A 13,926-nucleotide genomic window follows, 5' to 3' on the forward strand; every position below is an offset into this window, starting at 1 on the left:
TGGACGACCACATACTGAACAACTTGGAAGATTGGGAGTCTGTGATGAGAGAATTCAGATTGCACACCGACTCTTACCCTGCTACTCTGAGATCCATTGTTGGAAGTCATTTATGTTTTGAGGTTTATTGCTTGCTGAGACCCTCACTCACTCACACTCTCTCTCTCTCTCTCTCTCTCTCTCTCTCTCTCTCTCTCTCTTACTTTTGTTCGGATTGCACAGACCACCTCGCTTCATCACCGACGGCGCCACCAGAATCTGTCCTTCCAGCGGCAGAGTCATGGGGAACCGGAACAGCACTACCTTCATTCAATCCACGCTTCTCTTCAGCTACCGCGCCTCCACCAACTACTCAGATATCTAGATTATGGACATCTCGAGCTCGATCATGGAGTTTCATCCAGATCTGGATCATGAAAGCAGATCTGGAACAAAAGGTGCGAGCCGAGATAAAGATTTTGTGAGGTCGTTGGAGAGATTCAAACAGGAGGTACTTTGGAGGTGGTTGTGAGGGACACAACGCCATTAAAGCTCTAAGAGTCGAGCTAGGGTTAGGTTTGTATGTGTGAAATGGTGATGCCTGCTTGGGGTATGTGTAAGTTCTAGAGAGAGAAAGTGAGAGTTAAAGAGAGAGAAAGATGGGGTTGAGAAGCAGAAGGGGGACCGGCGGGGAGAGGCAGTGTTGAAGATGAGGCTGGAACAGTCGACGACCGGCGCCGGAGAGCAACCAAGGTTCGAAGGAGGAGAAAGAGGGACTGGGGTTCCATTGACGTTGATGTATCTGGGATGGTTGAGATGAGAGAGATAGAGAGAGAGTAAGTAGCATTTAATTTGTACAGATAGAAATGAAAAACAAGGTGTGAACATTGAGAAAAGTTAAGGATTATAAAATTTTTTTAATGAAAATAATTATGAAAGATTTATGATCTTTGGATTACCATGATTAGTGTGTGATATTTTATTCTAAGTATAATTTAAAAATCACAAAACTTTTATGATTATTTTTATGAAAGGTTTTTCATGATACCTACTATTGTTGGGGAACATTTGAGCAAAAAAAAATGGATAGTTTGGTCATTTCGGATAACCAATGTCTTTATGATATCCTATTTTTGCGCGTAGACTTTTGACAAAAAAAAAAGAATTTAAATTTGAATTTATGGCCAAGCACCCTAATAATATTCAATTTTATATTTTAATCAATAAATATTAAATTAATGTACATATGTCCTTATTTTAGGACCAAGCAAATAACTTTCTCCCAATACTAAAATAAATAAATAGTTTTATAACATATATCTGAAAAAAAATAGCATATCATATGTCTCAGTTACGACTATGATACACCATTTTTTAATTTTTAGTCATGATTTATTGTGATTTTAGTTGTAACTTAATTATAATCTACTATGATTATTATTTTAATTATGTCTCAAATAGTATTTGGTTCATATTTACTGTGCTCACTTTAATTATGGCTGAAGTATAATTTTTTTATTAATTCTACTTAACAAAAATAGATAACTGATTTAGATTTAAAATAAATCAAAAGATGAAGATTAAAATTGACAAAATTCAAAACTCCAAATTTATTTTGGTTACAAGGCCTAAACCCTTCTTTATTTTAAATTTTCCAATAAATTTTAAAATTTTTTTGACTTCTAGTGAAAATTTGATATTTTTGAACTAAACATTTCACAGTAATGTTAAGGATACTAAATATTTTACCAAATGTCTCACATGGGGTGAGTTCCACATAAGTGTGGAGTCCACATCCATGTGAGACATTTAATAAAACATTTGGTAGAAATTTTGAAGCTTCTAGCATTTTCCTTCCACTCACCTTGTCTGGCATTTCTTTAAAAATAAAAAATAAAAATAAATAAAAAAAAGGTCAAAAGTCCATCCCAAAAGGCTATGAAGTATTAGATCCAAGGTAAAACAATATTATTTGGTGATAAAGACACGTTGTGAAGGTCGCTACAAAAATTTGCCAAAAAATGGGTCGAAAAAGTTGCTTATGCTAGTGGGCGCCGGTAACAGGTGGTGGCAGTGAGGTAGAGAAATGTGTGATACTTAACAGATAAGTTGTTGAATAAGTGACACGTGTCACATTTTAATAAAAGGTTTATTGAATTTCAACATATAAACAAATAAGTTAATTTTAATAAATAGTTGTCCTTTTGGCCCAAAGTTGGCCCTAATGGCTCAAAAGATTCAAAATTGGACTTATGGGTGCCCTTAAAAAATTATTTTTTATTAAAAAAATTAAAATTAAGAAGCTTGTATGTTATTGATTAAAAAAAAATAGTGATTCTACTTACACCATTAGTTTATCTCCATACATCTTTCATATGAGATTTTTTTTTCCAATTTTATCTATGTATGAAATTACTTTTAAGGACAAAAGATTAAAATTAAATATATTTTATTATCTCCTTATACTCCTAATACTCTTCAATCCTTACTGTGTTTCTTTCCTTTCCAGTTTTTTTTTCTCTGCTACATATCTCTTTTCAAAAAGTGAGAATCATAGCGTTTTAATCATAAAAGAAAATAATGGATGAAGAAACGGTAGTAAAAAACTATAAAATAAATAAGTAAAATTGTGAGGTTTTTTTATTTGTTTGATAGGTGTTCATTTTGTTTTTTAAGAGAGTTCTTCGACTTTTATTTGGTGTGTCAAAATCAAACAAAATAAAATAGTCCGGAATCTCATTGTCGAACAAAAAATATATGTCCGATAACCCACTACCGAATAAAAAATACATTTTTGATATGTTTTTCGACTTTTGTTCGGTGTGTCAAAATCGAACAAAATAAAATAGTCTGAAATCCCATTGCTAAACAAAAAATATGTCCGATAACTCATTGCCAAATAAAAGATACATTTTCGGTAAGAATAAAGATTTGGACCCCCTTTCTCCCCACCCCCTTTGACCCCCTTTCTTTTTTGATTGGTCACTTTTTCTTTTTCTTTTTCTTTTTTTTCTTCTCCTCCAATCACCACCCGCCACGTGTGTGTGGGGGTGGTGGGGGTTGAAGTTTGAGGGGGTCTAAATCACTACTGATATATATATATATATATATTTACTTGGAAAGATTATGCTTTTATTCATTACAACAATGCAAGTATAATCATCTGACCGTTGAACATCTTGAACGGCACTCATTTGATGGTAGATTATCTAAAAATGAAACATTTTTATTAGTTGGCATGTCAACGAGTATGATGCAACTAAAAGAGATATTGATTACATTGAAACAAAAGAATGCCTTTAATGCGACAACCATGATGACAATTTACAACACATGTAAAACGATAAGTGGCTGGACAAATTATTTTAATTCGGCAACATAACATTGGAGTAATCTAATTTGTATTGCAATATATCACCAAAGAGGCACTTCACAAATAGGTGCCAACTAATTTATTGTTAAGTAAAGTAAAATCATCTAATCGAACGACAACAAATGACTAGAAAAAATTAGTTTGTCTAGTAATACGACACTAAAATAATTTGAATTCTTTAGTATTATATTACCAAAATCTATCAGTGTAAGGGTTTTGAAGAGTTTTTAATTTAAGATTAATTTTAATAGTATAATGGTGTAATGAGAATTATTTTTTTTTTAGTATAATAAGATAAAAAGTTAAAAGAGATAAATTAAAAATGTAAATAGAAGTACTAAAAAAAATCACATAATTAATTTTCACTCAAGAAAGATTACGTGTCGGTCCCCCTTTTGAACGGCTCAGATTGCAAATCTACTTTGACATGTTATTTCTGGTCACGTCCTCGGTACTGCTGGATCCTCCATTGTGGAAGTGCTTGCTAGGATTTGTGGGAGATTATGCAGTGTACTTCTTTCTTGTCAATCGATCTATCCTATTATTAAAAATCAACAATTTATTTGATGTCTAAATTTTGATAACAAAAATGCTTCCTACCCCCACTGGAGGTCGACCCCCAGTGAGGTGTCATCGGGGGATTGGCCCAAAAAAAAAACTGTTTTTTTTTTTTTTTTTTTTTTGAGTTTTCGGTCAGTGGGAGCGCGCCACGTCACTGGGGGCGCGACCCCCACTGGGGGTATGCAGCGGGACTGATTTTGATAAATTCTCTTTATATGACGTGTTCTTATTTTCATATTTAAAATAAAGAAAAAGTATATATATATAGTTAATAAAAGTAAAACTCAAACTTTGAACTTTAAATTTGATAAATAAAACTCTTTAACACTTGCATAGCCAATAGTGAATTTAGTCCAAAATTTTATGTTGAACACCCAATTCAGTTGAACACCATCCAGACTCACTTTCTTGAACACCCAACCTAACCCAACCCATAACCCTTTAACTAATATATATGTTTTGTGAAGTGAATACACAACATAATTTGGAGTTTTACTTTCCCAGCCTGTACTCTTTGACAAAATTGTATAATTTTGTAATTTCCAACAAGTGTATCATTTGAATGTTAATATTGATCAACAATTTTATAACTTATCCTAATTTAAATTAAAGAAGCTTGCTTCATCTTTTTTTATCATACTAGTAATAAAAACAAAATATATTTATGTAAATTTTTGTATCTACATTTTATTTTTTGAAACAATGATATCAATATATTATAATTTTATTTTATTTACTTATTTGTTTGTGGTTTGAAAATTCTAAAAAAAATTAAATTTTTGAATGTACTATGAAAAAAATTCCTATAATACACACAGTGAACACACTAGAAAAATTTTCTAGAGTCACTACTGTGCATAGCATACCGTATATATACGTATCACATGTGCTAATTGCTAGTATATATATATGCACACACATTTATTGCTTTATAAGGGTTGTATAAGCCCTAGATTCCCACCTCTCCTCCTCTCCCCTATGGTCCATTTCATTTGTTTATATAGAGAAATCACGGTTGATGGTTGATTGATTGAGTGAGCAAAATTAGACATTTCTCTCTCCACTCTCTCTCTTTATTGTGTTTTTCTGTATAAAGTGATGAACTATGATCTAAATCGTTATACAGTATAAGATTTGTGTTTTTTTGGTAATGTTCACTATTCTCTCTCTCTCTCTCTCTCTCTATATATATATATATATATATTTATGCATGCTTGTAGATTTCCCTAGTCGTCGCTGCCGCCGCCACTACTGCCATCTCCACCGCTCCTCCTTTCCTTCATTGCCACTTCCTTCCTTGTGACGACTTCTTTCCTTTGCAAATCCCATTTCCCAATCCTTTCTTCTTCTTCTTCTTCTTCTTCTTCCTCTTTTTCTTCTCTTCTTTCTAAAACCTTAGATTTGCGACGGACAATGGTGGCGAGGGTTTCAGGAAGAAGAAGAAGAAAAAGAGATGGAAGCAACTTTCTTCTTCTTCTCTTCCTTCTAAAACCTTAAATTTGTGATGGATGATGGTGACTAAGTGTGGGGATGTATTTTCTGAATACCAACACGTGGCATGGTGACACCGACGTGTCAGCCGACGTGCCACGTGTCGTGGTAGTTTTGTCGATGTTATCTTGTCTAGGCCGAGGTTATCTCCGAAGATATCAGAATCCGAGATAAGCGGATAAGGGACAAGAGTCCTAGATATAAGAGGAGACTTTGCTAAGATAAGGATAAAGCTCTTAGGGAGTTTATCTTTATCTCTTGAGGAATCCAAAGTAATACTAAATTGGAGTCTATAGAAGTCAGGCATCTAGTAGGACTTGGATTGAGTAAACTATAAAAGAGAGGCACCCCCGTGGGTCTAAGGTACACAGTTTTATACTCAAGCTTGTGAGTTTAGCACTTGATTATCTTTGCGAGATATACTGACTTGATCGTCGAAGTGCCCCCGGGTGGAAGTGCCACCGCCAGAGCCTTTTTCTTTCTGTTACAGGTTACTAAAGCCATCTATTCTGCCGGTGCTCTCCAGCTGATTACTAGGCGGGCAGTGTGGTAAGAAAATTACTCACACAATTTGGCGCCATCTGTGGGAAGCTTAGAAGAATAGATGGCCAGTGACGGACAGAGGGAAAACATTGGGGGCGACACTCCTACTGGGAGTGGTAGACCAATTGACCTTGACGTTGAAGGAGACAACCACAGTACAGAAAATCATGACCAGGGCCACGGAGAAAAAGACGTCGGTCAGGAAGGCATCGCTTCAAAAAGGACAAACCAAAGCAAGTACTATAACGAAAATAACCTTCAGGTTTGGAGGGATAGGTGCCTACGAAGGGATGAAGAAGTAAAAGACTTGGCAAACAAGCTGGCAGACCTACAATCAGTGGTCAACTTCATGATGCAAAAGAATGTTATGCAGCCACCATACCCGCTGCAAGATACGCTGATGCCAGCGATTAATACCCAGAAGAGAGGAAGAAAAGCAATCCCCGAAGCCCCTCAGCACACCAGGAGTGGAAGCCACTCTCACCGACCTTCCAGAGAAGTCGGACGAGAGGAACCAAGGCAAGAAGAGTTCCGAAGGACACATCTCATGAAGGATCCAGGGCCCAAAGAACATCGGCATGTTCAAGGGCAAGCACTCTGCTTTGACACAACCCATGGAGAAAGATCGAAACGGGCCCACCACGAGGCCGAAAGTAGTGTGCCAAAAAGATTGAAGTCCAGAGATAGCCGAGCTCCAGGTAGGAGTAAGGAAGACTTGAGGGATTACTTCAAAAGGAGACAACAGAGTGTTGAAGCCGAGGTAACTTCCCCAGTTAAGCCGAGAACACCATTCTCGGTGGAACTGGACAAATTTGAAGCACCAAAGAGATTCAGTATGCCGAGGTTCCAAATTTATGATGGTAAGTCAGACCCCAACTTTCATGTTGGACTATACCTGAACTCAATGGCATTATACAGTGGGAACGAGCCGTTGCTCTGTAAAGTATTTCCCTCATCCTTTGGGAAAATTGCATCCGATTGGTTCCATAAGCTACCAAAGGGAAGCGTGAAGACATGGGAAGGCCTGGCCGAGATGTTTGTGGCCAGGTTTGTAACGAACAAACTACAGCCCTTGAGGGTCGACGCCCTGATGGCTTTAAGAATCACCAAGGAAGAAGGCCTTAGGGCCTACGCGAAGAGATACTACGAGGTGTTCAATCGAATACCCGAATGTAACCAAGAAGTGGCGGTTGTATCTTTCAAGAACGGCCTGAAAAGATGACTGTCCACTACGGAAGTCTTTGGCAAAAACACTGCCAAAAAGCATGGAAGAGCTCATGGCAAGAATTGAGAAGTACGCCAGAGCCGAGGAAGATACATCGGGAAACAAAGAGATAAAGCAGGAGAAAGGAAACGGCTCGCCGAAGCGAGGCCGAGGTAACAACGGACCGACCAAACAAGAAACAGAATTGAAGGGTAAACAGGCAGTGACGACGGTGTTCCGAATCCCTATCCATAAAGTCTTGGATCACATACGAAACCAACCCTATTTCAGAACTCCAGCAAGAACACCAGGGGAATTCATGGGAAGAAACGTTGGTAGGCGTTGTGCTTACCACAATGAAGAAAGGCACCCAACTTAGGGTTGCAGAGCCCTAAAAGCACACTTAGAAGACTTGGTAAGACAAGGCCATCTGAGGGACCTTATTGATGAGGCCAGGACAAAAGAAGAACAGGCAAGATTGCCTCAAGCACTTGCAGCTCCGCCTCCCCCAGCACAACAACCACAGGTAGGAGGACCACAGGTGGTTAATGTAATTCACTCAAAGGTGAACGAAAGCGACATTCGGGGAGAAACCCAAAGAGTAAAACATCTACAGCACGTGAACCAGGTCAGAAACAAAAGACCTCGGCCTGAAGAAAGCCAAGGACCAATGATAACCTTCACTGAAGCCGACCTAGAGATGGTCCAGCATCCACACAATGATGCCTTGGTAGTATCCCTCCAGGTTGGGGAATGCCAAGTAAAACGCATCCTAATAGATCAAGGCAGCTCTTGTGACATCATGTACGTCAGATGTTACAAGGAGCTGGGCCTTCATCCTGACGACCTGGAACAATCCAGCAACCCTATGGTCGGCTTCAATGGAACGCCGACATGGCCACTGGGCGCAGCAAGCGTAGAAGTACAAGCCGGTACTAAGAAGATCAAGACAGAATTTATGGTGCTTGACACACCCTCGCCATATAACATCATCTTGGGAAGACCATGGTTACATGCAATGGGGGCAGTTCCCTCAACATTGCATCAACTACTTTGGTTCCCCACAGAGCATGGAATTGAAGAAGTCAGAGGAGATCAACTGCAGGCAAAAAGTTGCTCTATGGCAGCAACGAAGTCTACTTGCAGCATTCAAGAGCCAAAAAAGGCTGAGATTGAAGACGAGGACATGAAGGTCCTAGATGATGTCGGCAAGGAGCCAACCGAAAAGTGTGAAGAAACACTAAAAAAAATCCTTGTCCAGGAGGGCGACGAAGAACGCTTCTTTCTTCTCGGTTCAGGCTTAGCCGAAGAAGAGGAAAGAGAACTGGAAGATTTTTTGAGAGCCAACATTGAGGTGTCCGCCTGGACACCTTACGAAATGCCTGGCATTGACCCCGAGGTCACTTGCCACAGACTGAATGTCGACAGGTCGGCAAAACCTGTGATTCAACGAGCCAGAAGACCGACGTTGATGCACGTCGAAGAAGTAGAAGAAGAAGTAGACAAACTTCTGGAGGCCAGGGCCATCCGAGAAGTTCACTACCCGACATGGCTGTCCAACACAGTAGTAGTGAAAAAGAAGAACGGTAAATGGAGGGTCTGTGTAGACTTTACCAGCCTCAACAAAGCCTGCCCCAAAGACAGCTTTCCTCTGCCCAAGATTGACCAGCTAGTAGATGCAACTTCAGGGCACGAAAGGATGAGTTTTTTGGATGCATACAGGGGGTACCACCAGATTGCCATGTACCCACCAGACGAGGAGAAGACTGAGTTCATCACCCCTAAAGGCTTGTACTGTTACAAGATAATGCCTTTTGGGTTGAAAAACGCAGGAACAACTTACCAAAGGTTAGTAACAAAGATGTTCAAGCACCTGATTGGCAAAACGGTAGAAGTCTACATCGATGACATGGTCGTGAAGACCAAGGAATCTAAGGGTCATCTTGCCGACCTAAAAGAAGTCTTTGATATACTTAAAACATATCGGCTCCGACTCAACGCATCAAAGTGCGCGTTTGGAGTTGGATCAGGTAAGTTTTTAGGGTATCTGGTAACAAGAAAGGGCATTGAGGCCAGCCCAAACCAAATCAAGGCCATCCTAGAGCTGAAGAGCCCAACGTCGGCAAAACAGGTTCAGATGCTTACTGGAAGGGCCGCAGCCCTAAACAGATTCATCAGCAGAAGCTTAGATAAATGCAGACCCTTCTTCAACTTGATGAAAAAAGCCGCAGACTTTCTGTGGACAGAAGAATGCGAAGCCGCTTTAACCGACCTAAAAAAGTACTTGACCACAACTCCAGTTCTTTCCAATCCAGAACCAGGGGAAGAATTGTTTTTGTATTTGGCAGTTTCAGAACACGCAGTCAGTGCAGTACTAATCCGAGAAGAAAAATGGGAGCAAAAGGCCGTTTATTATGTAAGTAAAATCTTGGCCGATGCAGAAACAAGGTATCTACCACTGGAGAAATTAATGCTAGCCTTAGTAATGGCTTCAAAGAAGTTGAACTATTACTTTCAGGCACACAAGATTGTGATCTTAACAGAGCATCCACTGAAGTCCTTGTTGCAGCAAGGAGACTTAACAGGAAGGATAGCAAGATGGGTCGTAGTCCTAGGTCAGTATGACCTGGAGTTCAGACCGAGAACAGCAATTAAGGCCAAGTTTTGGCCGACTTCGTGGCAGAATTCACCCCCGAAACCATCGAACATCGGGCTCCGTTGAGCCAGGATGAGCATTGTCCCAGCAAGCGAGGAGAATCCCAGCCAAAGGCAAAAGAGCAAAGGAAGGAAAAGCTCAGACCCTGCAGTATCTACATTGGCGACTCATTCAGACTATTCGTCGATGGAAGTTCGAACCGACAAGGAGCGGGGGCAGGAGTACTGCTGATATCTCCAGATGGAGAAATAATAGAACAGTCCATCCGTCTAGGGTTTAAGGCCTCAAACAATGAAGCGGAATATGAAGCATTAATTGCAGGGCTAAAACTGGCAGCAGCAGCAGAAGCAGATGAGGTAATAGTTTTTTGTGATTCACAACTTATTGTTAACCAGTCAACAGGTGAATTTGCAGCCAGGGACGAAAGGATGTCGGCATATGCAAAAGAGGTCATCAGATTGACAGCCCTATTTCAGAACTGCCGACTACTCCAAGTTAGCCGAGATAACAACACCCACGCCGACGCGTTGGCTAACCTGGCAAGTTCAATGCAGACTGGAAAAACAAGGACAATTATGATCGACTATATGTCGAGCCCGAGCATAGAACCAGAGAACACAGAGCAGCAAGCAATGTGTGTGGACATGGGGCCAAGCTGGATGGATGCAATTGTTGCATTTCTGAAAGAAGAAAAGTTGCCAGAAGATCGTAAGGAGGCACACAAAATCAGATTGAAATCTGCAAGATTCTGTCTGACAGAAGATGGACATCTTTACAGAAGATCCTTCACTGGACCCCTTTTAAGTACACCCTTTGCAGGTTGAAGATTTCCTATATGAAATTCATGAAGGAATTTGTGGAAGCCATGCTGGAGGCAGATCATTAGCCCACAGGGCCATTACCCAGGGGTATTTGTGGCTCTACATGCAAAAGGATACTGAAGCCTACGTGAAGAAGTGTGAACAATGCCAAAGGTTTGCACCTTTAATACATCAGCCAGCTGCTGACCTGAACCCAGTATCCAGCCCTTGGCCGTTTGCCCGATGGGGGATGGATCTTGTCGGGCAACTTCCCCAGGCAACTGGGCAGAGAAAATACCTGTTGGTGGCAACAGATTACTTTACGAAGTGGAGAGAGGCAGAACCTCTTGCCAAAATCCGAGATGTGGACGTCAAGAACTTTATATGGAGAAACATCATCACCAGATTTGGCATTCCAAGAGCAATAGTTGCCGACAACGGAACACAGTTTGACAGCAAACTCATCAAGAACTTTTGTGCCAAATTCAAAATTAAGAACTACTTTTCAACACCAAGTTTTTCCCAAAGTAATGGTCAAGCAGAAGCATCCAACAAAGTAATTTTGGATGGAATAAAGAAGAGGCTGCAGGCAGCAAAAGAAAAGTGGGTAGACGAATTGCCCAACGTACTTTGGGCATATCGGACTACGCCGAGAAGATCAACAGGGGAATCCCCCTTTGCCATGGCTTATGGCACAGAAGCAGTCATCCCATTAGAGATCGGCATCCCAGGGATCAGGACCCAGGGAGTAGAGAATGGCACCAATGACATACTCTTAGCCCGAGATCTGGATCTTCTGGAAGAACGAAGAGAAAAAGTTGCAATTCAGCTAGCAGTATACCAGCAACAGCTTGCTAGAGCTTACAACAAAAAGGTCAATCCAAGAGATTTTCAAGTCGGCGACCTAGTCCTAAGAAAAGTCGTCGGCAACAAGAAGGATCCCAGAGAGGGCAAGCTTGGCCCAAACTGGAAAGGACCCTACAGAATTACTTCAGTATTAGGCAATGGAGCTTATCGGCTTGAAGATAACGAGGGCAAAGCACTGCCAAGACCTTGGAACACTTGTAATTTGAAATTCTTCTATCATTAGATGTGCAGTATTTTTGGCCAATGTCATCAATAAAATCTTTTCCCTTTTCTTAAAACGCATATATTTGATAAAGTTACATATTGATGTTTTTTAAGACATGAACAATGAGAACCCAAGTAGAACTCAGGTTCACATTGAGGGCAGAGAGAAGACAGAGATACTTAATTCACTTGTTGAAATTTGTAGCAATTTACAAGTTGGAATTAAGCTGATTCCTTATCTTCACTTGTTGAAATTTGTAACAATTTACAAGTCGAAGTTAAGCCGAGATTATTCCTTAATTCACTTGTTGAAATTTGTAACAATTTACAAGTTGGAATTAAGCTGATTCCTTATCTTCACTTGTTGAAATTTGTAGCAATTTACAAGTTGGAGTTAAGCTGATTCCTTAATTCACTTGTTGAAATTTGTAGCAATTTACAAGTTGGAATTAAGCTGATTCCTTAATTCACTTGTTGAAATTTGTGGCAATTTACAAGTTGGAATTAAGCTGATTCCTTATCTTCACTTGTTGAAATTTGTAGCAATTTACAAGTTGGAGTTAAGCTGATTCCTTATCTTCACTTGTTGAAATTTGTAGCAATTTACAAGTTGAAGTTAAGCCGAGATTACTGTTTCTCTTCACTTGTTGAAGTCGAAGTAAAACCGAGGTTATAGTTTGCACACTTATAGCAATCTACAGGTTGATCAAACCAAAGAAGATGCTTAACACTTGTTGAAATTTGTAGCAATTTACAAGATAATGTTAAGCCGACATGTGATCATCTGTTGAAAATTACAGCAATTTACAGGTTGAGGTAAAAGCTAAGTATATTGTTTAAACACTTGTTGAAATTTGTAGCAATTTACAAGTTGATCATTATTATAACTTGAGAAAAATTTACAGTATATAACACTTGTTGAAATTTGTAACAATTTACAAGTAGGTTAGACCGAGATCACTGTTTAAATACTTGTTGAAACTTGAGAAGAAGCTTGCAAAGTTAACATTGAATAGTATATGTTAAACACTTGTTGGAATTTATGAAGAGTTTGTAGGTCTGTATCTTGCTGAAGTAAAACGTTATTGTACCCGAGGTACGTAACCCCGAGAAGATTGCACAAAGGAGGCAAAATGGAAAGGCATGCAAAATATTCCAAGTATAGAATCATACAGACGCAATCAAGAGAAATTAAAGATTAAAGCGTTCAGACGAAAACAGTTGCAGTTGTATACAAAGAAGGCACTACGGCCTACCAGAAATAAAGTTGTATCCAACAGAAGCAGAAGATACATCAGCTAACTAGAAGAGCTTACATTGTTTCAAAACCAGAAGTACAGAAAAGCTTATATTATCCAAAGAAACGAAAAGAGTACGGAAGACATCCATGTTATGATTCTTTAGTTTCAGGAGCGATTTGGGTCTCGACCTCGGCAGATTCCTGGGGAACTACTTCGGCAGCCTTCTCTGCAGCCAACTTGGCATCAATCTCTGCAAGCGATTTGGGTCTGGACCTCGGCTTCTTTGATTGGGCGGATAAGGGACAAGAGTCCTAGATATAAGAGGAGACTTTGCTAAGATAAGGATAAAGCTCTTAGGGAGTTTATCTTTATCTCTTGAGGAATACAAAGTAATACTAAATTGGAGTCCATAGAAGTCAGGCTTCTAGTAGGACTTGAATTAAGTAAACTATAAAAGAGAGGCACCCCCATGGGTCTAAGGTACGCAGTTTTATACTCAAGCTTGTGAGTTTAGCACTTGATTATCTTTGAGAGATATACTGACTTGATCGTCGGAGTGCCCCCGGGTGGAAGAGCCACCACCGGAGCCTTTTTCTTTCTGTTACAGGTTACTAAAGTCATCTATTCTGCCGGTGCTCTCCAGCTGATTACTAGGCGGACAGTGTGATAAGAAAATTACCCCCACACTAAGGTTTCAAGGAGAAGAGATGGGGGCAACAGATGAACGACAACGGCTAGGATTTCAAGAGAAAGAAGAAGAAGAATAGAAGATGGGGGCAATAGCGAAAGAGGCGATGGTAGTCATCCGAAGACGACGAAAAAAGCTCGAGTGCAACGGTACAGAAGGCGGGTGTGAGGATTAAAATGAAATTAATTGAATTGTTTTGAGGGTGTTCAACCAAAAAAAAAAAAAAAGAGCTTAGAGCCACCTAAAAAGTGGTGTAATAAAAAAGTGTGGGTTAAATATGTGATGCAAGTAGAATTATCAAAAAATATATTAAAGACAA

Source organism: Camellia sinensis, chromosome 10 (assembly GCF_055761805.1).
Source record: "Camellia sinensis isolate YWXY chromosome 10, ASM5576180v1, whole genome shotgun sequence".
NCBI classification, from domain to species: domain Eukaryota; kingdom Viridiplantae; phylum Streptophyta; class Magnoliopsida; order Ericales; family Theaceae; genus Camellia; species Camellia sinensis.